We start from the raw sequence: 24,960 nt of genomic DNA on the forward strand, positions 1-24,960 counted from the left end.
ATTCACACACACACACACACACACACACACACACACACACAAGCATACCATGTAGTACAGCACCTGGAACAATGTGCTGGTGGACATAGCATGGGTTCCTCTATGTGAGAAACCCTAAGTATAGTTATTTTAAAGAGAAAAGGAAAGATAATAGAAAATAGGAAAATACCCTTTGTGGACATGGGAAGAAGTCGTGTGAAGATGTGTTTTGAATAACGAGATGTGCATAAGCTTTGTGGAGGTCAGGAGCAGAATGCAATGGTTGAGATGTAAATGTCCCCCAAAGTCTTATGTGCATAGAAGTCAGGCTTTTGGAAGAGGATCAGATTGTGGAGATGCTATAATCCTGGGTGGATTAATCAGCCGACGAGATCCTAGCCGAGTGTGCTACCAAGAGATGAGGGTTTATTGAAGTAGAAGGGTCAATGGGTGTGTCTTGAATCAGACTCTTTCTCCTGACCTTCCTGTGTTATTTTATTTGTTTTGCTTCTGGACACCATACGACAAGCAATGTTCCTCCACTATAGCTCTCCACCATGATGTCTGTCTTGGAGCCATGGGACTGGACCATAGACTGAAACCCCTGAAACGTTCCTCTTATAAATTGCATGCAGCAGGTGTTTTTTCCCAATATGAGAAAGCAGACAAATTCATATTTTGAAAGTATCTAACCTTTTATTCTTTTTAAAATTATTACATGTTTGAAGTACAGAATAATTACATTAATCATAACAGGTTAGTACATGTACATAAAACACCTCAATTCTTTTTGTTTGCCATTTCTCTCCTCTCCCTCTCCCTTTGCTACATATCTTGGTCTTTTACCTCTTTCAGATTCTTGAATAAAGCTATTCAGGAAAATAGATAAAAGAAATTAGCTCATAGATAGAAATAATTGTATGGTAGATGCTTTAGCCAAATAACTTGTTCCATTAATGCCAACTGGACAAGAGACTATACAATGATATAAAAATTCTGTTCCTTCTATTGTCAGACAGGGGAAAATTTTTGGTTCTCCTCTACTGCTATTCATGAGATATGGTAGAGTCATTCAAAGTGCATATTTCTGAGATCATAAGCCTTGACTTTAATAAAGACATTAGGTTGTCAGCTATAGGGACAGATACGCTATGCTTTAGTTTTAATTGTGATTCTTACACTTTGTTAAATAGACATTTAAGAAATGATGTAATTAAAAAAGGGTATATGTTTATGCTGGGATTTATAGATCATCTATTATAATTGGTTCTAGTTATTTCATGACCAACATTTCCTTATTAAATTTATTCAAATATATCCTTCCTACATTGTTTGGAGTTTCTGGTCTCTTCTTGCAGTTAAAAAATAGAGTATCCTATCTTTGCCTCTCTAGAGGCAGGAAAGAAAATGACATAAACTAATGCAGGAGAGAGACCCCCATCACACTGTACCCAGGGGCTGGGCACAGATGCAGACATATAACCTCTTTTTGAGAGATTCCCACATTTAATGAGAGTACTTCTCCTTTGATGTGAGCACACAATACACAATTCTGAAGCTCTGAGCCATGTTGGACATGAAAATACAACAGCTGAGAAGCAGAGAAAGTTCAATTGTATAAGCATCTGATGGAATGTCTGCTGGAAGTCACCCTCGTCTAATTGGACTTTATAGTTAGCTGAACCAGTAAGTTATTCCTTTCCTCTACTCACCTCTGAGATTTTTCTTCATGTATTAAAGGACTCCAGATTAATGCAAGTCTTTCTTGAAAACAATATTTTATATTTATGGATTGTTAACTATGTGTGAACATCTTCACATGAATCTAATTCTTAAGACAATCACAAGTAGAGTAAAATTACTATAAATAACGAAGGTAGTCTCAGAGTAGAAAATGACCTGGCTTAGGCCTAAAGTCAGGAGACAATGAAATAAGAGATTTGAGCCCTAGACATCTCTTTCTAAAGGTTGCAGTGAACTACAAATACACGATTACAAATATTTGAAAGTCACTGTGACCATTGTAATGGTGCTACTTTGCCTGTGCTGACTCTCCTAGTGCTTGAACTCTTCCTCTAGGGTAACGGTGTAACAGTGCTCTGTACTCCACAAGATACTCGAGAAGGCACCGTCTGCCTTTCTTTGACTGTGCAGGCTGAGGACTGCAGGTGAACAGAGCTGAAAAGATCTGAAGCTACTTCAGACTCCCAAAGCTTCAGAGTCAATCTCCATTTCTACAAGATTCTGAAAGTGAAGTTACCTTTGATGTCTGCTGCCGTTTCTTTTCTCTCTGGCTGTTTTCACTTACCAAGCTTCTGTGGAGACTTTTAGGCAAGTGCTATACTTCCATGGATTGGACTTGTGAAAAGCACAATAGTAGGAAGATGAGAGTTATTTCAAGGTTATTAACTAAACAAATATTCTCTAAGCCTTTACTTCACACATGATAAATTAAAATGAAAAGAATAGGTATACATAAATGTAAAATAAACATGATATCCAGCCTTTTTCTTGGAAAATTTATGAAGTCATTTCAGAAATAAAACTAATCTGAAATAATGCTATGGATTTTGAAAGCAGCCAGCTCTTGATGAGAATGCATTTTGCCTATTTTTTGAACTGTGCTGAGTTAATTTGTAGTTAAGTTTGACATTTTTCCCAAAAAATCTGTAAGCATGAAAGAATTTCTTAACCTTTCTAGAATCAAATATGGATGGCCAAACTTAGGTGTGACTAACTATCCCAAAGATACTGAGGATGGACATGGAGTTCTGAAATGAGTTTCAGAGTTCCTGCGTCAAAGTTTCTGAAGTGGAAACTGGGACTCTCTACTTTTAAAATGCAAACTCAAGAAGGGTAATAGCTAGGTCAAATTGTACCTGTAATTTACGTTTTTGAGGCTTTACCACACTGATTTCCACACTGGTTGCACCAGTCTACACTTCTACCAATAGTGGAGAAGGATTACTTTTCCCCACAGACCTGCCATTTGATATTGGTTGATTTTTTTATAGCAGCCTTTCAACCCAGAGTAAGATAGAATCTCAGTGTTGTTTTAAGGTCTTCCCAAAAGAATTAAAAACATCATATCATAGCAATATGTGCACACTCATTTATAGCAGCACAGTTTGCAGTAGCTCAATCTTGGTAAAAGCCCAAAAGCCCATCAACTGATGAATGGATAAAGAAGCTGTTGGACTTTTTATACAATGGGATACTCAGCCATAAAGATTGATAAATTTGAGACATATTGTGGCTGTCCAGCCGTCACAACAAGAACATGCCTGAGTCGGGGAGTGAGGGTTGAGAAAGGAAAGAGCACTCAAGTCTGAGTGGAGACGAAGAGAAGTCTGCTTTATTTCACAGAAACAGCTCCTTTTATAGGCTCGCATCAACAGGAAGCTTTTAAGGGCACACAACAACAAAAAACACCAAGTAATCGTTTTTCAAAGACCGGATTTCCTGACTCTTACAGATAACATCAGATCTTCGGCTAATGAGTTTCCTGTTATGTCAGGGTGAAAGAGTCAAAACAAGCTTAACAAACAGTTTCCTTGAAGAGTAGCAAATGTTGATGCCTTAATTATACAGGAAGAAGTTATTTTCCAAATGTCAAACTCCAGTGGGCCATGACTGGGCCCCGACAACATATATAGATAAATTGATGAAACTTGATGCCGTACTTTTACGTGAAATAAATCATACACACATGTATAAACACAGCATTGTTTCTATGATATGAGAAAGTGAAATGAAGACCAAAATGTATAAAAGATATTGTGAAACTGGGATGTTCAAATGGGAAGGAAAATTAGGGAGGAAGGTGGGGAAAAGGAAAGAAGGGAAAGGAAGAAAAGGAGAAAAGAAAGAACAAATGGAAACAAAGCTTTTGTAAATAAGGAGGGGAAGGAGGTTGAAGAGAGGCTATAAGAATGGGAAAAAATAAGAACCAAGATACATCATATACAGATGCAAATTTCCCATGGTGAATATGATCATTATATATACCTAAAATGTACCAATAAATTTAATTAATTTTTTAAAAGAGATAAACTATACAAATAAACAAATAACTAAAAGGTATGTTCAGAGAGATTTCTGTTTCCAGCAAGATGGGATATATATACTTTTCCTGTTTCTTTCCCTTAGTATAACAGAAAATCCCAATGGCACCCTACTGAGGAACCATTATCGGGGGAAGAATGCTCTGTCCTTACACAGCAGGAAGTGGAAAATCACATAGGCCTAGCTGGGTCCCTTCATCAAAGCGCTAGTGCAGTCTCTACAGGTGAAGCCTTCCTGGCTTCTAAGGGACCGGTCCTGTAATACTGTCACATTGGACGGTAAGTTTCAGCACTAACCTCAGAATGGACAAAAGTATTCCCATGAGGGCATGAAGGAAATCAAATTTATAAATAGAAAATTGCCCCCAAAGTTAGCTTTCAGACTCACATGTCTCTACTGGAGAATTTTATCAAATATTTATGAAAAATTAACATGAATGTTAGAAGATTTCTGCCAGATGTTAATATATAACACCCTCCAATATTTAGCTATAACAAAAGCAACTGAATATAAGACATAGCAACCAATATCCCTCATATATATTGCCACAAAATTCCTTAACAAGTCAAAATACCTACCTCAAACATCTGTAAAATATATTAGCAAATATAATATAATTAACCAATGTATAGAAAATTTATTTTACACTACAGCCAACTTGAATTTATTCCAGGGATGCCACCTTATTTTATTATTTTAAGGTCAATTTCTGTCATTCAGCATATTAATAGACTAAAGAAAAGAATCACACAGTCACAGACATTGATACAGAAAAAGTATATGACATTATTCAAATCACATTCATAGCTTTAAAAACGTTTAAGGGAAAGTAGGAATAGAGATGACTTGATCAATTTGATAACAGTAACCTGCAAAAATATATTTTACATTATACTTAACCAAAGAATTAATTTTTTTATGTTTTATATAAGAATAATGTACTTACTAATAACTGCTCCTAGAATCCTTAGTCAACAGTGCTTTAAGTTTGTCATGTGAAAAAAGAAGTTAAAGAAGTAGATGAATCTCACTAAAAATTAGTCCATGTAATACTTTTAGCAACTTCATTTGTACTAGCCCCAAAGTGGAATAACCCAAATGACGGTATAATGCGTGAATGATTTAACGAGCACTGATACATCCATACAGTAGAACACTATTCATTGGTATAAAGAAATAAATTATTAATACACAAAACAGCCTCTATGAATCTTCAGAGAATTATGCTTAATGAAAAAGTCAATCTCAAAACCTTATAAACTCTATCATTTACATTATACGGCATCCTTCAATTGACAAAAATTGAAGAAATGGACAGTAGCTTAATAGCTGCTAAGAATCAAAGACGAGCTGGGAGGAAAACAGGTGTGGCCATAACATGACTGAACTTTGTGATGATAGGTATGTTATATGTATGACTGTATAACTGCCAATAGCCCTTTGCAACATTACATAGTTTTGCAAAATTTTACTACCTAGAGGAAACTGGGATCTCTCTCTGTTATTTCATGTAAGTGATTTTGAATTGGAAGTTATATAACATTTTTACAAAGTAATTTTTTAAAATGTGTGCTGAGTTGTTTCTCATTGCAGAGACTTCTGAAGCAAGGGTGGGGATGTAAGGGGAATGTCCTGTCTTGAAGGTACAGTCATATGCATGGTGTAGACAGGATATGTTTAAGATTAAAGTGCATTGAAGGGCCTGGCCTAAACTGTGATCTAGTAGAGGGCTTTTATATTAAGAAGCCATGAAATGCATATAAATCATCAAACTTCTTTCTGAATTTCATACATAGAATTAAAACAATGGTGAGGATTGTTGGTGAAAATCTCTCAATGTTGTCTTGCATTTGCAGTGAATTTTCTGAGAATGTAAAAATCAGATCATCCATTAACTTATATATTCATTTATTTAATATAGAGTAGTATTTTCTCTATGAACAATTGTATTATTGGATAGATGAGGAAATAAATTATACAGATTCAAGAGCATATATTTTTAGATTCAGATTTTTCTCACTTCTTTGGTCTTTAAAGAATGACTTCTTAAGAATTGTGCTCAAGTCACTTTACTCAGAGATTTCTCTGACAGCTCTAACATAAAAGTCACACTTCTATCCTATTTTGATGATATTGATAACAGAAAATATGCCATTATCATGATAATCACCATAATTGCATTAGTGTGGTATATTAGACCAGGCCCGATGTAGAGTCGAAATGCATAAAAAAGAAATTATAAAATATTACTTTAGAGTATAAAATGAAATGTAATGATTTCTTATCTGTGCCCCAGCATTAAGCTCTTGGTGATCTCTCTGAACATATATCTAAAATCATCTTGAGAGTCAGTGACTGAGTGAGAATTACATCTGGACAAAGTTATTAGCCTAAGGAGGCACCAGTGTTCTATCCCATTTAGATATAAATAGGTAAGGGTTTTACCTTGAGAGGAAAGTAAAATTCAAAGTTCATCCAAGTATAACAGTAAGACCGGAGGAAAATAAAAAGATATTTGGTTAAAGTATGTGGCTGCTGGACTGTTCATGTGTCAAGTCCAAATAAACATACCCTACATCCCTAAAGAGTAATGGTTTCTTTTGTTGAGTCCAATGACACAGACAATCCTGCATACCTATCCCAGACAGCAATCATCAACATCTGCTGTGCTAATGGGGTCATTAATAACATTCCTTTATTTCTTAACATCCCAGTTTAGATGGCAAATGTAAGCCTGCCCCTGAGCATGATCTCTTTTAGATCCTCGAAGAAATACTACCAAGGAAGTATGAGAGCCTAAAGAACAGAATTCATCCTCAATGCTCCTTAGATTCTCTGTAATAAAGTTACTCTTTTGAAATAAATGTTATCTTTTTGACTAAAGTTAGGAAACCAGTTTGGGATCCAATTGCCATAAGGCTTGAAGAGTGTTAGTCTCATTCGTGGACACAGAGTACTTCTTATAGTGCTATCCATGTCCAAGAAGATCATGACTCTTCAGTGAACAGACTTTGCCCCTCACTTTTTGAGAACAACTAGGTTTCAGATTGTAAATGGCTGTACTACATGTAACTGTTTGACCAGGCAGTAAATGTGCTTCTTTGGACCACCACGTTCTCAGCCAGCAGTAAAAAGCTGTCTTTGAGGAAGGACACCATCTCCAGGAGAAATGTGAATCCAGCTTTTTATCACTTCACAGCCAAGGCAGACGGTTCCTGATTTTCTTTTTAATGATTTATTAAAACAGTTGCCATCTGACAGTAGGAGTATTTTATTTATTTATCTATTTTTTGATCAGCATGCTTTACACACCGTTGACTATAACGTACTGCTAGGTCACTTTGGACATTATGTCAGTTCCTCTGGTTTCTCTCAGGTTGGCTCAGCAGCAGTCACCTGCTCCTTTGTCTCCACTGCTGTCACTTGCTGCCCTTCCTTCAAGAGGCTGCCTGTGATCTTTGAGCCTCTACAGACACAGGTGATGCCCTTCTCCGAAGTAGGAGAAAGAGTGGGAGGAAAGCAAACTTTGACAATTGTTTGAGGCGCTCAAATTCTTCTTCCGTTCTTCATCTCTCAGTCCCTTGGGTCCCTCATCTACAAATGGAAGTAATGATGCCTGTTTCACCTTGGTGTTTGAGGGTTCTCAGAATGTCTAGGGGATCACGAAAGACCTTGTGGAAACCCCTCTCCTGCAATGATCTGAAGTGATATTTTATAAGAAGCTCTTATAAAACGTGTCATCTCCTCTCTTGAGGTTAACATAGCAGTGACTGCACAGCCAAAATTGGACTTAAAAGTAACTCCTGTTTTTAGGCTCTTAACACTTATTTTTTCTTGGATTCTGATAAAGCATTTTAAACATGTTTTATTCAAATGTGTCTACCTCCAACACTAGATTTTAAATTGCTATTGAGATGAATGTAACTGTACTATATACCTAGAATGTACCAATAAACTCAATAAAAATAAATAAAAAATAAAATAAATTGCTATTGAGGTACTTTTCTATTCTCTAGGTTTGCATTGCCTTATATCTTGAGTCATAATATAATTTATGATACAAACCAAAATGCTTTTGTGAGAGGGGGCTAATGCCAATAATTATTCCAAGATGTTAATTAAAAAATAAAACTATCCTAACAAAAATGATATGATCACCTTACGTATAAATCTTTGCACAAATATTCATATAGAAAACAGTTAATAAATCCCTAGCAAATTAAATACTTATAGGTACATTTATCATAATTCAAAATAAATATTTCCAAATTCAGACTTGAATACTACTGATCGCTTTCTCATCTTGCAATTCCTATATGCATGAGAGGCATAAAAATTCAGGTCTCCAAAATAGATATATCAGTGTGTTTTTGGATTTCTTCCTCTCTTAAAACCCAAATCCGTAAGGGCAGCCAAGTTAGAATCCTCTGTTCTAAATCTTCTAAAGTCTGCTTCCTCTCTATTCTCATGATAGCAGTTTAGCCTAGTTCTAATTATGGATATCAAAAAGGCTTCTGAAATCATATTCTTCCTTCTCTATCCCCTTGTCTGAAGCAAAACCTATTATTCTCATTTAATCACAGTCAATCAATCATCATTTGCTTAAAGTAATTAATAACTAATCCTCATATACCTTTTGAATTCCATATTTTTAAAGCCTTTCATATTGCTCCATTGACTTTTTTTCTAAAAATCCCAAACCATCATGATTGCTGGTCTGATCTCAAAGCACAGTCCAATCCTAGTAGCCTGTTACCTCCTCGTGTAATATCACAGGTTACCTTAACATCTTATAGTTCCCTGAATTTTTAAACTACTACAATCTTCTCTACCTTCTTGGAATTGCCTTCCTGTCTTCCATCCTTAAAGAATTTCCACTTTGTATTTCAACTGCAAATCCCTTGGTGCCTACTTTGTGAAAACAGTCTGCCCCCCGAGTAGGAAGAATAGTGAATCGCTTTCTTTAAGATCACTTTCTCTTACATTGACAGAAGAAGAGAGTGATTGTTTAAATGCCAGTGTCTACATTGGGCTGTGATATTTGTGAATAACAATCCTATTTCATTAATTTCTCTGTCTCTTGCTTCTTATAAACAACTCCTGTGTACTGAAGATCCATGTGGGAAGAAAAGGAAATTAAGAAACATAAACCAAGTGATAATAGAACTTCCTGATTTCTGCATATCATTTCAATTCAATATCCTGACACTCAACACAGTTAATGTTGCCACTGGCAACAGTGATGAACAGAGGTCTTATTTGTTATTATGATTGCTTTTTTCTTATTATTTTTGCATTGCTGGGAGCCAAAACCTAGGCCTGCTGCATGCTAGGCAAGAACTTCACCACGGAGCTACACTTGCAGCCCACCACCACCACCACCACCACCATCATCATCATCATCATTTTTTGTTTTGTTTTGTTTTTTTGAGACAGGGTCTCACTATGTAGTTGAGACTGACCTGGAACTCACTAGCCAAGGCTGGTCTCGAACTCACAGCAGTCCTGCTGTCTCAGCCTCCAGAGTGCTGGGATTACAGGTGTGTTCCACCATGCCCAACCATCATCATCAGCATTATTATCGTTATCATTGTTAATAATGAAAAAACCTTGTTTATTGAGCACAGATGGATTGTGTTCCATCCTTGTGAAACTGAGAAGTTGCAATGGAGCTTTAACAAAATAAGCATTTTAAACCTAACCTATTTGTCCAGCTTCTTATGCTGAGTGTAACCAGTGCCAGCACCAGCCTTGGTCCCAAAGGAATTTCACCACAACCAGACTTTCGACATGCTTTTGAGCCACCGGTTGGCGAAGGCTCAGCTAAATCTACACTCCATTTTACTGACTTCTCTTCTATCTCTCTTATAAGTCCGAATGTCCTATGTTTTGAAGGAGGCCAGAAGAGCTGCCCCTCCAATTTGGCCAAATTGTGAATAAACTCATTTTTCCATTATATTGGTTTTTTGTAGTGCTCTCTATGGAGAGCAGACAAATGAATTCAAGTAGTCAGGGTCTAGGATCTTTGGTCAGGGACTAGTAATATTATAGGCAGCTAAATTAGATAGAAATTAATATATACTCAGTGGGGGATTGGGCCCTCAAAGATGTCAGCACAAAAATTAAAGAAAATTGTGGCTGGAGACTCCCCTGAAGCAGGCCAGGCCTCAAAGTGGACACATAACGTCCAGGCCTCCATGCCTCTCTGTGGGACAAAAGTAACTTAAAAGTTTATTGTAACTTGCACCACCCGGTTCAGTGAATCAAGATAGGTATCAGATATCTTAGTGAGTTGATAAGAGCATCTGGACCCTTCTCTTCCCCCAAATGCCTTTGTTCTTTCCATATAGCCTTGATGTGTGACTCATTTCTCTATTGGATCAATGCTAGCTAAGTGGCTATCCTTGTAATTAGCTAATTGTAGTTTGACATGCATTGTACCCATGCTGTGACTCGGCTGTATAAAGGGCCTAGGTTCCCACCCATCTGGGACCCCTCCTTGAAATCCAGGAACTATTCTTATTTCCAATGAGAGTCACCTAATTTGCTTTGGTTTGTGACTTCATTCTTTGATGTTTAAGACAATAAACTTGGAACATTTGAATGAGTCTACTGAGTTCTATTTTTTTTCCTAACTCAGCAATGCAAGCAGGAGGCTTTGTACAAATTTACTGAGGACCTGCTGCATGCCTATCACTCTTATGAGTTGGTAGACAATAATAAAAATCATCATGATACAATTTCTGGAGACTCTGCTGACAGTTATGGTTTGAAATTAAGCTCTTTAGGATTAATTAGGTTTTTTTGTTTGTTTGTTGCTTGAAAAGAGAACTCTATTAAGAAAATTACCCACAGCCACACAAGTCATTGAGAGGTGAAATAAAAAAATCAATTCTGGGAAGACTGACTATAGGTCTATGTTCATAACACTGCTGTGATCCTGGAACAGGTCAGGCAAAGCATTTCTTTACCTGGACACTGGCAAACATATGAGAAAAAATAAATAGGCAATCAACAAACAGGTACATTAAACACACATTCCAGAACACTCCATAGTTCGGATGTGAGGTTATGCGTAGGAACAAACTCAAGCAGAGAGAGTAGAGAGCAACAGGCAGGGAATGAGGGATACAGGCACAATACAGACAGTCAGAAATAGGAAGAGAATAAACTGGTCACCCAAACCCAGCTGCACCCTTCTGCAGGAGGGCACTGCAAACACAGGTGTGTCCGCACTCTTTCAAAGTCCAAAAGACTTTACAGCCTAGAAAAAGACACATTTTACCCATGCGAGTTGGAACTCGAGCGACACGCCACACTCTGAGTCAGATTTGACTGCGTTTATTCAAAGCCAATGACCAAGGTAGTCTGGTTCTTGGAAAGACTTCTTGGCCCTGAGAAGCAGTGGTTTGATTTCTCCTTTTAAATCATGCTTTCAGTTGGGAAGGGCTCAAGGGGAGAGTAAGCTGAATTTTACAGAATCAGAACCCTGCCAGGTTGGGGCAGGGCACAGGGAAATTTCACATTCTAGGTGAGTTAACATCCTGCAGCTGCAGCAAGTTTTCTGCCAGACAGGATGTGGGTTTAGGGTGCTTTGTCTAAGCACAAGCACAAAACAGTGGTGAGGCTTAAGATGGTTATCACAGACATAGGAGTCTTTTAGACAGGAAGCAGGGTGGAAAGTCCTTAGGAACAAGTGTAGAATAGAGTAGAGGGTAGACTAGAGAAAGGAATAGAGGAGGGCCTGCTGGAGTTTCTTACTAGGAATGTTCTGAGAAGTACATTGCTAGGAAAATTGTGTCAATGTCATACAGTGTGCTCACACAGGCTACCATGGTTGCACTAGGAAATAGAATCTTAAGGGCTCATCATACTATACACAGTCTGTTGATTAAAACATTGTTATGTGTGAATGTTTTCATTTTTTGTTCCACATACAATAGGAAGATAATGGGACAATTCAAAAGGGATAGGATGTACCCAAATCCACATCTGTAAAGTACACTGGCTGTTCCCTGGAGAATGTAATATAGGGTGATGGCTATTAGGAGGGAGACCAGTTGGGGCATTATTGTAGAGGGACAGTATTAAATGATCTTTGTTTAAACTAGGAGTGTAGCAGTGTGGTTGAAGAGAGACAGCTGAATGAGTTTCACATCTTCTGCTCACCATGAACTTAGGAGAATCACCATAATTCCTTCCTGTTTACAAGAGCTATGTTTTGTGGCTGGGCCGACTAGATATTGATCCAGGCAGATATCAGGCCTGGAAGAAATTAAAGGCAAAGTATTAAAAGTAAAGACACTCATGAGATCATTCCTGATACAAAAAGTAAGGAATGAGCAGGGAACGGTGTTGAAGTTCAGCTACTATACCCCGGGATAAAACCAATTGCAAGTAATGACTGCCAATGTGTCTGAGAAGTAGCATGGGAGCGAGATGTGGAGAGGTGTTACAGCTTCCTGGGGAAAATGTTTTAACTCCTCTTAGTATCAGAAGTGCTTCATAATTTGTATTGTTTAGTGCGAATTGTGTCAAGCAATCATCAAGAAACAACTCCGGCCACTCTGAACTTCCCACATCCTTCCAGCCAGGAGTGGTTTAAAATCTCCTCAAAATAGCATGTTGACACAACTATGCCTTCTGAGTTATTCTTCCACTTGTATAAAAATGCTTTGTCCCCACCCCTCCTCTTTTTATGACCAGCTTCATATTTTTGCTTGTTCATTGAGAGTAAGCCCAAATATTTTATTTCTAAAACTCCACTTTCCTCAATGCCCTAGATTGGATCTCTGTGCCTCTTCTGCTTTTGATAACATTTCAGTGCTCTTGTCCTTCACTTTGGGGCAGAAATCACTGCAGATTCCTATTATTATTAATGTACTTGTTAGACCAAGAATAAACCTCATGATCGCTGCTTTCATATAATTTAATCATCTTTGTGTCCTCAGCCATCAGAGTTGTGCTCCGGCAGACAATAAGTAAAATATCTTTTGAATAAATTAGTTGCTGAATGTATGGTCTTTCGTTGGTAAAGGAGATCCACAAAACATATTCAAGAAATAATAATTCATTAAACATTTCAAATTACACATGACAATTGCTGTGACAGATAATGCCTTGCCAATTTCTTTCATTCAAAAAGCCTGCAATTTTAGCAGGCGTTCTCTCCAGCTGCACGTTAATAGGTGAAATAATGCTGCGCTTCACATCCTTGCCTCCTAGGTAGGTGCTGAATTGACCAAGTCGATGATGTCATAATGAGTAATGGACAGAAATATTACTGAAAGCAGAAACAAACACGTTAGGATTGCCTCATTTGAAACGTCAAAGAAATCGTCAAAATGTTTATGATAGCCAAATAATTTAACAAGTCATACTATTATCACTACCATCCTCACTTGGCTGTGCGAAAGGAGGGCCATCTGAACACCAAAGAAAATAATGCTTCCAATGAAAGCCATTGTCTGAATTGTTAAAAAAAAAATCTTTCATATTTCCATTTTGTCTTTTCAATTATTTTGAATGCTCAGGCCAGGCAGTGTCAATAGGTTAAAGAGGAAGCTTTTAAACTTCATGAGCAGTCACAACATTTTCATCTACTCAAAGACAATGAGAGTGATGAGAACGTGTGCCCAAAGGCTTGGCGCCGTCCTCTCTCTCTCCGTGGAATAGGAAGGACACTCTCCACTTCTCCATTTCCTCCTGGAATTACAGTGCAATTTGGATTGCAGCGTTTCGAGAAAGAAAGGAACTTATTGCCATAAAACAGACATGTGGATATGAATAGGTTATTTTAAAATGTTTGCATACATTTTGTGAAGTGAAAGCAAAATTAATGTACACTTCATTGTAAAACACTTTACAAATGCTTTAACATACACAAGTTCATAAAATCGCCACCACCTTTCCATTAATTGGATGAAGAAATGATTTTACTTAAATCCCTGTCCTCTCTCCTTTTACAAATTGCAAAAGGAGTGCATATTCACCTTCTTACACAAGAATGTTTTCTCAATGACTGTTCAAAAGTACTGGGCCAGATAAAGATGGGCTTCAATAGGACTGGAATATCTCATGCTCTTTGCAGGAGATATATCAAATGTGTGATTTTAGTCTTTTAATAAGTACTGACCTAGAGGAGACGCTGAACTAGGTGAACAGGAAGATGACTTCTTCAGCCTGGAAAGGAACATAGCATAGTGGATATTACCTGTGTGGTGTTATACTTTCTAAGTTTGGGGGAGGATCGAGGTGTTTGGGGAACACATAGAGGACCTTAATGCAGGCTGGGAGACTTCAGTGATGAGTAATAGCAGGGAAGGCAGGATTGATGTATATAGAGATCCTAGAGGAAAGGGACAACTGAGATGGCCAGTTTCAAAGGTGACAGGTTAAAAGGCATAATGCAAATAGGGCCAAGGTACAAGCAGTAAGTGAGGAGTAGAAGCAAGTGGTGTACAGGGAGCGACAAAAAGAAATAGAAATCAGTCTACTGGGAATTGTGTCGAGTAACAGGAGAAATAAAAACATAGGGTCCTGACAAAGTTATCTACATGGTGTTGTGGGGTTTGCATGTAGTGTTGTTGTATATTTAACAGATGAAGACTAAGAGATGTGCACAGGGTATTGCTGGGGAATTTCTTGGAAGAGTGAAATTTTCTGAAACTAGTGACCCAAGTGATTTAAAACTTTTGTCTCTTTTCTATATAAAGCATTAATAGTATAAGGATAGTTACCTAGGATTACACACTTGTAATCCGAGCACTTGGGAAGTTGAGCCAGGAGGATCGCAAGTTTGAGAACAGCCTGGACTATGTGATGAGACATTGTCTCAAAAAAAAAAGAAAATGAAACAAGACAAAAAATAGTTATGCCATTCATTTAACACATCATATACCAGTCTCTGTTCTCTGCCACTATTTTTTCTTCATTTAACCCTCATCAGCAAATTTTGAGGAAACTGGCTGAAGTCACCAGGATAGTAGGTTAAGAGTGAAAAGGATGTATTTATGATATTAGTTTATTTGAGAAAAATATTTTGTGGGACCAACTAATTTCACAAACTTATTCTCCTTCAAACTTCCAGTCAAATTTTTCAGAAAAAAAATGTTTCATCTTGTACATTGAAAAAATTAAGCTTGGGAATGGTCAGATTATTGATCTAACTCTATAACTCTAGCAAAAAAGAATAACCAACAACATTCTATCTGAATTAATTCAGAGAAGATATGGTTAGTGCCTACTATATGCCAAGCGTCGTTAGGTGCTAAGTCAACTTTTGGATGCAGAGGACCACTTTGTGGAGAGAAATAGCAAAAAGTTCAAAATAGTCTAGGAAAGTCAAGGTCAGTGCACTGAAAGTCTTTTGCTTATTTCTAGAAATTTGGGATTTTGTCCTTAAGTGCAATGGAAAAGCATTTCTTCATTTCTGCAGAGCAGTCATATGGAAGGGTTTACATTCTCAAAATATCAAACTGGTTACACAGAGAGAGTAGGCTATGAAAAGATATGTAAAACATGTTTTGAATAAAAATCAGGCAAAACAAATTAATGGACTGAATCTGGATAAGCCTCCAAAGAAAGAAATGAAGGGAAGTAACATCAAGAGTAGAATTTGCAGGATACAACTTATCTTAGACATGCACAAGAAAGGAAAGTGAGTTCTCTACGATCCAAACCCCGATTACTATCATTTAAGCAACCAAACTAATTTGCAGGTCTTACAGGCAGAGTGATTATTTCCTAATGAGATGGAATAGAAATGACTAAGGATATCTGCTGGCCTCAGAAGTTTCAGTTTTTCTGGGTACAACAGAGTAAGGCTGATATTCTTTGTTGGTAGTGGCCAAAGGTCACTGTGATCTCAGGAGAATGAACCAATTGAGAACTTATTTCCTTGAAAAGTCGACAGCTTTAATAGAAGAGTACTGATATAATTCTCCCAGCTGTCAATATGTTTCATTAACTATAAAACAGTTGAGTTTTCAAGACCTCTTCATTAGAATAAGTCAAGGTGCTAATATACCAAAACTCAGATTGCAAGGATTTCTAACAAATCCCTGGGAGATAAGAGAGTGTTTGCATGAGGTGGCAATTTGGCAGGGTGCCACCCCATACTATAGCGAAGACTCTGCTAGCATTTCCTCTTGAAACCATATTTTCTGCTTTGAATTATCTGGCAGTTTTGGATTGCCTCAGGCTGATAACTGGCAATGAAGCTGTTAGACCAGATGGCATTTATTTATTTATTTTATAAAGGAAAGGGTGGGAAAAAAGCACGATGCAAATTGGAAAGTCCATTTTTAGTTATAGAACAGAAAAAAATAAAAGAGAAAAGAAATTGATTTTAAGCAGTTCCAGATGTTATGTGCTTTTTTATTTGCAAAGCCACATCTAAAAAGAGAGTGCCATTGAAAACCAAAACAGAGGCAGAGAAAAGAAAGTAAAAAAGAATCCACGGAATAATATTCAGTTGAATTTGCTTGTTAGAGTCTGCATTTACGGTGAATGAGAATGTTTTTAAAGGCTAAGGAAAGAAATCACACAATTTACATATGAATAATTACTTTCATACTGTGTATACATGAGGAAAACAGAGCAGCCTCAGCTGCTAATAGTTCCCCAGTGTTGTGTCTCGATCACCGAGCCTCCTCCATCCTACCTTGCTTGTTCCAGGAGCCATCTGCAAGGTTCTATTGTGTTCCTCTTTCTTCAGACGTTTCCTCTGGTCCAAAGCAGAACTTTAATTAGCATTCACTAACCCAGTGCCAAAGGCAGCTTTCATCAGCCTTTTATAGCCCTTCAGATAGAGGAAGAATACTGATTCCTGCAATGAATCGTGTCTTGACCTCAATCCGTATTCCAAGATACTCTAGCCTTTAAAATCTAGCATGAAACTCTTCGTTTGAGTCTGTGAGTGAACAGTTCTGGGCTGCATATAGAACAATGGAATTTTTTTATATGGAGCACCCCCAATTTATTGTTATCTTCCACTGGACCTATGCCACCCTGGTCCTTTAATAGTTTCTTAAAATAAAAATGACACAAGGCTGTCTTTGCAGAGTGGGGCCTCAGACATGGACTGTCCAGGAAGCTCGTGCTATGTAACCTTGTGCCTATGGTCAGGCGCTCTGTGAGGAGCAGGACTAGCGAGTCCTAACAGGTCCTTTTTAGGAGTCAGTGCTGAAGTAGTTACCAGCTATGTGGCTCTAGGCAGCTCACTTCTCCTCCCCTGGACTCAGGTCCTTTGTCAGCAAACTGATATTTGCTGTTGCTGCGCTGTTATGTCAGCCAAATTTTAAAACTCACTACAAGAAATCTAGTGACTAAGAAAAATGATACGCTATTCTAAACCTATTCCACTATTTCTGACCTATGAGGACCTTAAGGATTTACCTAATATAGCTAAACTAATGTTTATCTACTTTTAAATGTTATTGCTCTTTTGGAGACTTATGAGAATTAAATCACCCGTCATCTGTAACTATGATATGCGTAGCATAGTGCCTGAAACTTAAGAGGTATAAATAAATAAATGATACTTCTGTCATTTGATTTCCTTTGTGGAAGGGCTAATCAATTTTCAAATGCTCAAGTTAGGAAACATCTGATTGCTTTACATAAATGGAATTGAAAATTACGCTTGTTGAATATGAAATGTTTTGTATGTGCTGGGCATTATTTTATGTACAACAAAAGTAACAACAGAAGAGAAGAGATGATTCTGCAGTCAGAAAAGAAAGACAAAATATATAAATATGCAAATGATAATATAATTAAATCACATCTAGCATTTCTCTTCTCTGTCAGAAGCTAAATTCTCTCAGAAAAAAATATCTAGAATGTAGAATAGCAGAGAAACATTCCTTATGTAGAAAGAGAAAAAGAAAGAAAGGGAGAGAAAGAGAAAGAAAATAAAAGGAGCTAATAATTAAAGATTCACATTGCTAAACTAAAAAAGTGGAATTCATGAGGGTTGCTCCATAAATTATTTTTATTATTTCATTGATTTAAGTAAGATATGACGTATGTTTTAAATGATCAATGAACATTGATTTTCTGAAAATAATGGAAAAATAAGAAATTTTTAAAATCAAAACAATTAAAGGCAGAAGATTGTGTACATATAGCACAAAATTAACTCTTTTTACCCACTGATAAGGGTATCATAATTGGAGTTGTGACATGGAGATTCTGAACAGTACAATAACTGCAATTCTAGCATAGAGAAAGAATCTTTAAATAGAATTTATACAAACACGCACAATTTTTAAACAGAACACACTGTGTTTGCTTTCACTTGCTGCAGAAAATACCTGATATAAATGTCCTAGAAGAGGAAAAGTTTATCTCGGCTCATAGTTTCAGAGGGTTCAGTTCATGTCACTTAGCTCCCCTATTTATAGGCACATAATAATGCAGAAACATCATGGTAGAAGGCATAGGGAGGGGAATGATGCTTACTTCGTGGAAGGCAGAAAAAGAAGCAAGGAAGGAGCTGGAAACAAGACACATCTATTTTTGTCCCCACTGGAATACTTCCTCCACGTAAGCACCATCTCTTACGGTTGCTACCACCTCCAGATAATCAGTTCAGTTATGAAGCCCTCAATGGAGTAGTCAATTGATGTGAGAAGAGCCTTCATAATCTAATCACTTCCCAAATGACCCACTTATAAATATTGCTACACTAGAGACAATATGTTCAACACCCAAGACTTTGTGGAACATGCCAGATACAAACTATAACACTGAATAAAACTTGAGCATGTGTGTGATTGTGTGTGTGTGTGTGTGTGTGTGTGTGAGAGAGAGAGATGTTGATAATTTAGTGAGTACAGCTGAAGATTTAGGGATATCTAAAGCATTTGAGTTGATGCCCACAAAGAGATCAACTGACAGAAAGGGCCATGGAGGAAATGATTGGGTAGGTAGAATCCTGAGATCAAATATGTAGGATTTGTATATTGGACTCAGACATTTCTGATTGTATGGCTTTGAGTAAGTTACTCACTTAAATGCACCTCAGCTTAAGTACATTATTTACAAAAGGGAGAAATATCATTTACCTTGCAGTATTGCTGTGATGATGATCATGTAGTCGTCCGTGTCCCAGTGAAGTAGCAGCAATGGTACCTAGAGCTCAGGACAAATCCTAGCTATAGAGTACTCATTCTGTTTCCTTCATCATTCACATATTAATCCTTTTTAGATGTCAGACAGTTCTAAAGTGTGGAGTCAAATTAATAAATCTTTTATCCTCATGGGACTTATATCTCTAGCAGGAAAAGTAGAAAACAAACTCCCCTCTGCCCTGCTAAGTTCAAATATTGTAGAAATGAGACAGACACCTTTATCCTGCTGCTCTCCATAAGCATATACAAAAGCACCAACCTCACCATGCTGAGAACCCAGCTGCCTTCAACTGCTGCATTCAAACCCAACTCCAAGGAAATACAAAAAAGGCCTTTGAGTTGGTAGGGTGTGGTAGGTGGAGCACATGGAGAGGATGCAGTCAGGTGAATGATAATACAGCCAATGAAAAACCAAAATTCTCACAGTTCAAACATTTTAGAGACAACCTTGCTATAGACTGAATTGCTATGTCACTTTTAAATTCGCATATTAAAATTCTGACCCCCAGTAGGATGGTCTTTGGTGGTGAAGCCGTCAGAAAGTGATAGCGTCCGCGGTGGGATTAGTGTCCTTATAAAACAGGCCTCCAGGGTTCCTGGGAACGTTCCTTGTGCGAAGGGAGAAGGTGCTAACTACAAACCAGAAAGCACTTGCACAAGATATCAAATCCTTTGCAGCCTTGAATCCCAGCTTCCAAAACTACAACAAATCAATATTTGTTATTAAAGCCACACAGTTGATGGTATTTTTGTGATGGCATCCCAAACACTAAATAATACTGAGTAAACAGTAATCTGTAATCTTCCCTTATTGTACTTTGAAGAATATATTTTAAAGTTAATATTATCTTGAATTTAAATAACAAAAACCACAATGATACACGTTAGAAAAATTGGGGAAATACAGTCCATGATTATGATCTTGGGAATCACAAAACGTTATTGGATGTGTAATTTATTTATTAAAGAGGTCCCCAAACCGATTAATATTTTTGTAAAGTGCTGACACAATAAATGTTTAAAAATAGGAAATAAATAATTCCTAAGGGGGGATGAAACTTATGTATTTAGGTAACCTCCCATTAAAAATAATACATGGTTGATTCCTGACTTTCAAAATTTCGGACAATAATTGTCTTCTGAAAAGACTGGAGCAAAGTTTAACATTAGCCCACATGAAGCAGCCTATAAATTTAGAGTGTTTGTGAGAAGAACACATGAGGTAAACGCCGGGCTCTTTTAGTCCTAGCACTGCGGGTTGTGCTTCTTAAGCCTTCCAGTTACAGCAATAAGGCCTATTTCATTACTGTGTTTGAGAATGAACACGGGTGACTTGGGAGCAATGCCTATGGAGATAAAAAAGAAACAATATGCTGGAAAAGTAATACATTAATAGATAGTAATGTCCTACAAGCAAATATGACATCAACACGAAAATAAATATAGTGATGCAGAAATTAAACAAAAATTAACCTGTTAATTTTTTAACTTTTCCTTGTGCCTTTAATACCTTTGTGATGTAGAGAAAGTTTATATTAGAAATAAAAGAATGAGAATGTAAATGAAGGACAACATATACCATAAAGCTTTAGCATATCACTAAAGAAATAACAGTTTTGAGCTTCCAAAGAGAAATGGCAAACTAGTGCAAACAGTAAAGACAGCAGCTAAGAAAGGAGCTTTGTATGATGCGGAGAAACAGCCCACTCCATACAGAATGCTGTTTCAAGTATTTTTATCTTAAAGAAAAAAAAGAGGGCCGGGGATTTAGCTTTGCGGTTCGGTGGCCTGCCTTGCAAGTGCAACGACCCAAGTTCAATCCCCGGTACAAAAAAAAGAAAAAAAAAAAAAAAAAAAAAAAAAAAAAAAAAAAAAAAAAAAAAAAAAAAAAAAAAAAAAAAAAAAAAAAAAAAAAAAAAAAAAGAAATCCGTTTACAGCACACTGAAATGAGGCAAAAATACCCATGTTCAAACTGGCTGAGGGCATGCAGTTCTGAAAGAGAAAACTTTTAAATAATCACGCACAAAGGTTTTATCAGGTAAGTACAAAAAAAGTGAATGCAATTTTAAGTTAATTTGAGAGAATCACAGTAAAGTCAGTATAAGATGAGATAAAGAATGCAAAGAAAGTTAAATCTTAGTCCAAAATATGATCGAATAAAACAGTTCTGTATATATTTGCTCTTACTTTTTTAATTCATTAAGTTTACTATTACCTTTTAAGTATACAATATGATGACATTCATCATTGGGATTTTGTTCCTTTACATGATGTATCTTGGTTCTTATTTTTCCCCAATCCCCTGCCCTTCCTTCAACTATTCCACCTCTCCCTATTGATAAAAGCTTTGTTTGTGTTTTCTTCTTTTCACATATTTATTCCTTTTCCTTCTTTCCTTTCCCCTACACCTTACACTTCTCCTTCCCCTTTGGACCTTTTCTTCCTAGTTCACATTATTTATTATACTCTTTGATCTTTAGTTACACTTTCAGTTTCTCATACCAGAATAACTATTTGGTATTTACATGTGTGTCCTATTTATTTCACTGAAGAGTATGGCCTCAATTTGCATCCATTTAGCTATAAATATCTCTAGTTTCTCATTATTTATGGCTTAGTAGTACTCTATTTTATTAAAAAAAATAAAAAACAACACTTTTTGGTTCAGTCTCCAGTTGATGGGTAACTGGTCAGCTTCTATGTTTTAGCTATTACGAACTGTGCTGCTACAAACATGGGTGCACATATATCACTGTGGTATGATTCTTTTAATTCTTTTGGGGAGGTACCCAGCAAGGGAATACCTGTGTCAAAATGGGACCTCTAGGTCTGGCATGGTGGCACATGCCTGTAATCCCAGCACTCAGGAGGCTGAGGCAGGAGGATCGCTGCAAGTTTGAGACCAGCCTGGGCTACATAGTGAGTTCCAGGTGCATGTCAACTACATAGTGAGACCCTGTCTCAAAAAACAAACAAAAAAACAACAACAACAACAAAATGGGACCTCTAATCCCAGTTCTTCGAGGTGTCTCCCTACTGATTTCCACAGTGGATGCACCAGTCTATACTCCCACAAACAGTGGAGAAGGTTTCCTTTTTCCCACAGCCCTTTCCAGAATTTGTTATTTGTTGATTTCATGACAGCCACCATTCTTTCTTGGATGAGGTGGAATCTCGGCATTGTTTTCTTTTGCATTTATTGAATGACCAGTGATGTTGAAAATTTTTTTGTATATTTATTTTCTGTTTCTACTTCTCTGAGAAATGCCTGTTCATTTCCGATGCCCATATTTGGAATGGGTCTTTAAATTTGGGAGGTATGATATTTTTAAATTCTTTATAGTAGACCTTTTGTCTGAGGAACAGCTAGTAAATTTTTTTTCCACATCATGTGTTATCTTTTTACTCTATTGGTGATTTCTCTTGCTGTGCAGAAACTTTTTAGTAAGATGAGATCCCAGTTGATGTTTCTTTGTGCTACTTCATGTGTGAGTGAGGTTTTGTTCATGGAATCTTTCCCTATGCTAATGTTTTCAAAAGTTCTACCTAGTCTCTCTTCTAGTTATTTTAGTGTTTCTGTTTTAATATTTAGATCTTTGATCCATTTGATTTTAGTTTAGTGCATGGTGAGAGATATAGGTCTAGTTTTAATCTTAGGTAAGTTGAAACTGAATTTTTTCAGCACCATTTATTAAAGAGGCTATCTTTCCTGCAGTGAGAGTGTTTGGCTCCTTTGTCAAAGATGAGGTGAGTGAGTATGTTTGGAGATGTTTCTGTATCTACTCATCTGTTCCACTGATCCTCAGATCCATTTCTTTTCCAGTATGATGCTTTTTTAGTCACCTTAAACCCAAAGGCAGAGAAAGACCAAACCAAAAAAGAGAACTATAGGTCAATCTCCCTAATTAACATAGATGCAAAAATCCTCAGTTAAATAACGGCAAACAGATTGCAACAGATCATACAGCCTGACCAAGAGGGATTCATTCCAGGGATGCAGAGATGGCTCAACGTATGCAAATCAACAAATGTAATACACCATATTAATAGAGCAAAGGACAAAAAAATCATATGAGCAGCTCAATCGATGCAGAAAAAGTATTCAACAAAATTCAACACCTGTCCATGATAAAAAACCTCGTAGAATATTGGAATAGATAGATGGTCTTTATTTCAACCTGATAAAAGCCATCTATTGAAAACCAACAGGCAACATCATACTAAATGTTCAAAATTTAAATCCTTCACATTAAAATCAGGAACAAGACAAGAATGTCCGCTGTTAGCACTCCTGTTCAATATAGTTCTGGAAACATTACCACAGCAATCAGACAGGAGAAGGAAATGAAAGGGATAAAGACAGGAAATGAAGTAAATTGTCATTATTTGCCAGTGACTTGGTGCTGTATATGGAAGACCCCAAGAACTCCAGCCAAAGACTTCTAGATTTAATAACCACATGCTTTGCTTACATTTTAGTGCAAAGTCTGATGTAATACACTGTGTGGTCTTGAAATCATCCTGGATTGGATTGGTTTCCATTTTTACAAAGCAGAACTGAAGCTTTCTTTTAGATATAGTAGTTTACTACTCTACAGCAAAGCTTTGATTATTTGGAATTTTTGGGCAATATTTTTCCAAAGGGATGGAAATATATTTATTCCCATGCTAAAACATATCATTTAGCCCACTTTACCAGTGTATTTTTAGCATACAACATTTTGCGCTGTTTCTGCCTTCTTATGCAAATGCTATTAAATTCCATTTTATTTTTCTTAATTAATTTAAGTTTCCCAGAGAAATCTATGGCACCTATTTATGATTATAGATAGTTCAGACTTTTTTTGTAGGTTTTCTAAAATTGATTTTATTTTTTATGGGTATACGAAAATGTGAATATTTCACAGATTAATAAGATTGCATGTACTTTTTTGATATTTCTATACATTGTACAAGAATTAAATGAAGTTAAATATATCTCTTTAAACATATATAATCTATTTAGATAAAAATTCAAAATCCTTTCTTCTATGCTTGTGAAACATGAAGCATATAACTCTCATGTAGTCAAGTCACGTAAGTGTACAACAGTGCACTAGAAATTGTTACTCCTTTTAAGACGTTAATACCCATTGATAATCCTTCCATGTTCCTCCTCCTATTCTACCAGTCTCTAGTAGCAACTGTTATAGCTTCAACCAAATCCAATTTTCAATATTCCACATATGAGTGACATCACGAAGTACTTGGCATCTGTCCAGCTTATTTCCCTTAACATAGTGACCTCCATCTTTGGGTAAATGATGGATTCGTTGTTTCTTATAGTTGAATAGTATTATAGTGTGTATATGTACCTCATTTGTTTTATCCTTTTATTATTTGATGAATGTTAAGTTGATTCCATTTCTTGGCAGTTGGGGATAGCACTACCATAATTATAAAATGTGCATGTCTCTTGGATATACAGATTTTTTTTCTTTAGATATATACCCAGTAGTGAGATAGCTGGATTTGGATTTTATAGTAGTTCCATTTTTAATTTCTTCCACTTCCTCTTCCCCTTCCCCTTCCTCCTCTTCTCCTTCTCCTTTTCCCTTCTACTCCTTCTCTTCTTATTTTTCTTCCTCTTCTTCCTCCTCCTCCTCCTGCTCCTCCTCCTCCTGCCCTCCTCCTCCTGCTCCTCCTGCTCCTCCTGCTCCTGCTCCTCCTCCTCTCTTCTTCTTCTTCTTCTTCTTCTTCTTCTTCTTCTTCTTCCTCTTCCTCCTCCCCCTCCCCCTC

Source organism: Fukomys damarensis, unplaced genomic scaffold (genome assembly GCF_012274545.1).
Source record: "Fukomys damarensis isolate Sample0158 unplaced genomic scaffold, DMR_v1.0_HiC HiC_scaffold_5, whole genome shotgun sequence".
Classification (NCBI taxonomy): domain Eukaryota; kingdom Metazoa; phylum Chordata; class Mammalia; order Rodentia; family Bathyergidae; genus Fukomys; species Fukomys damarensis.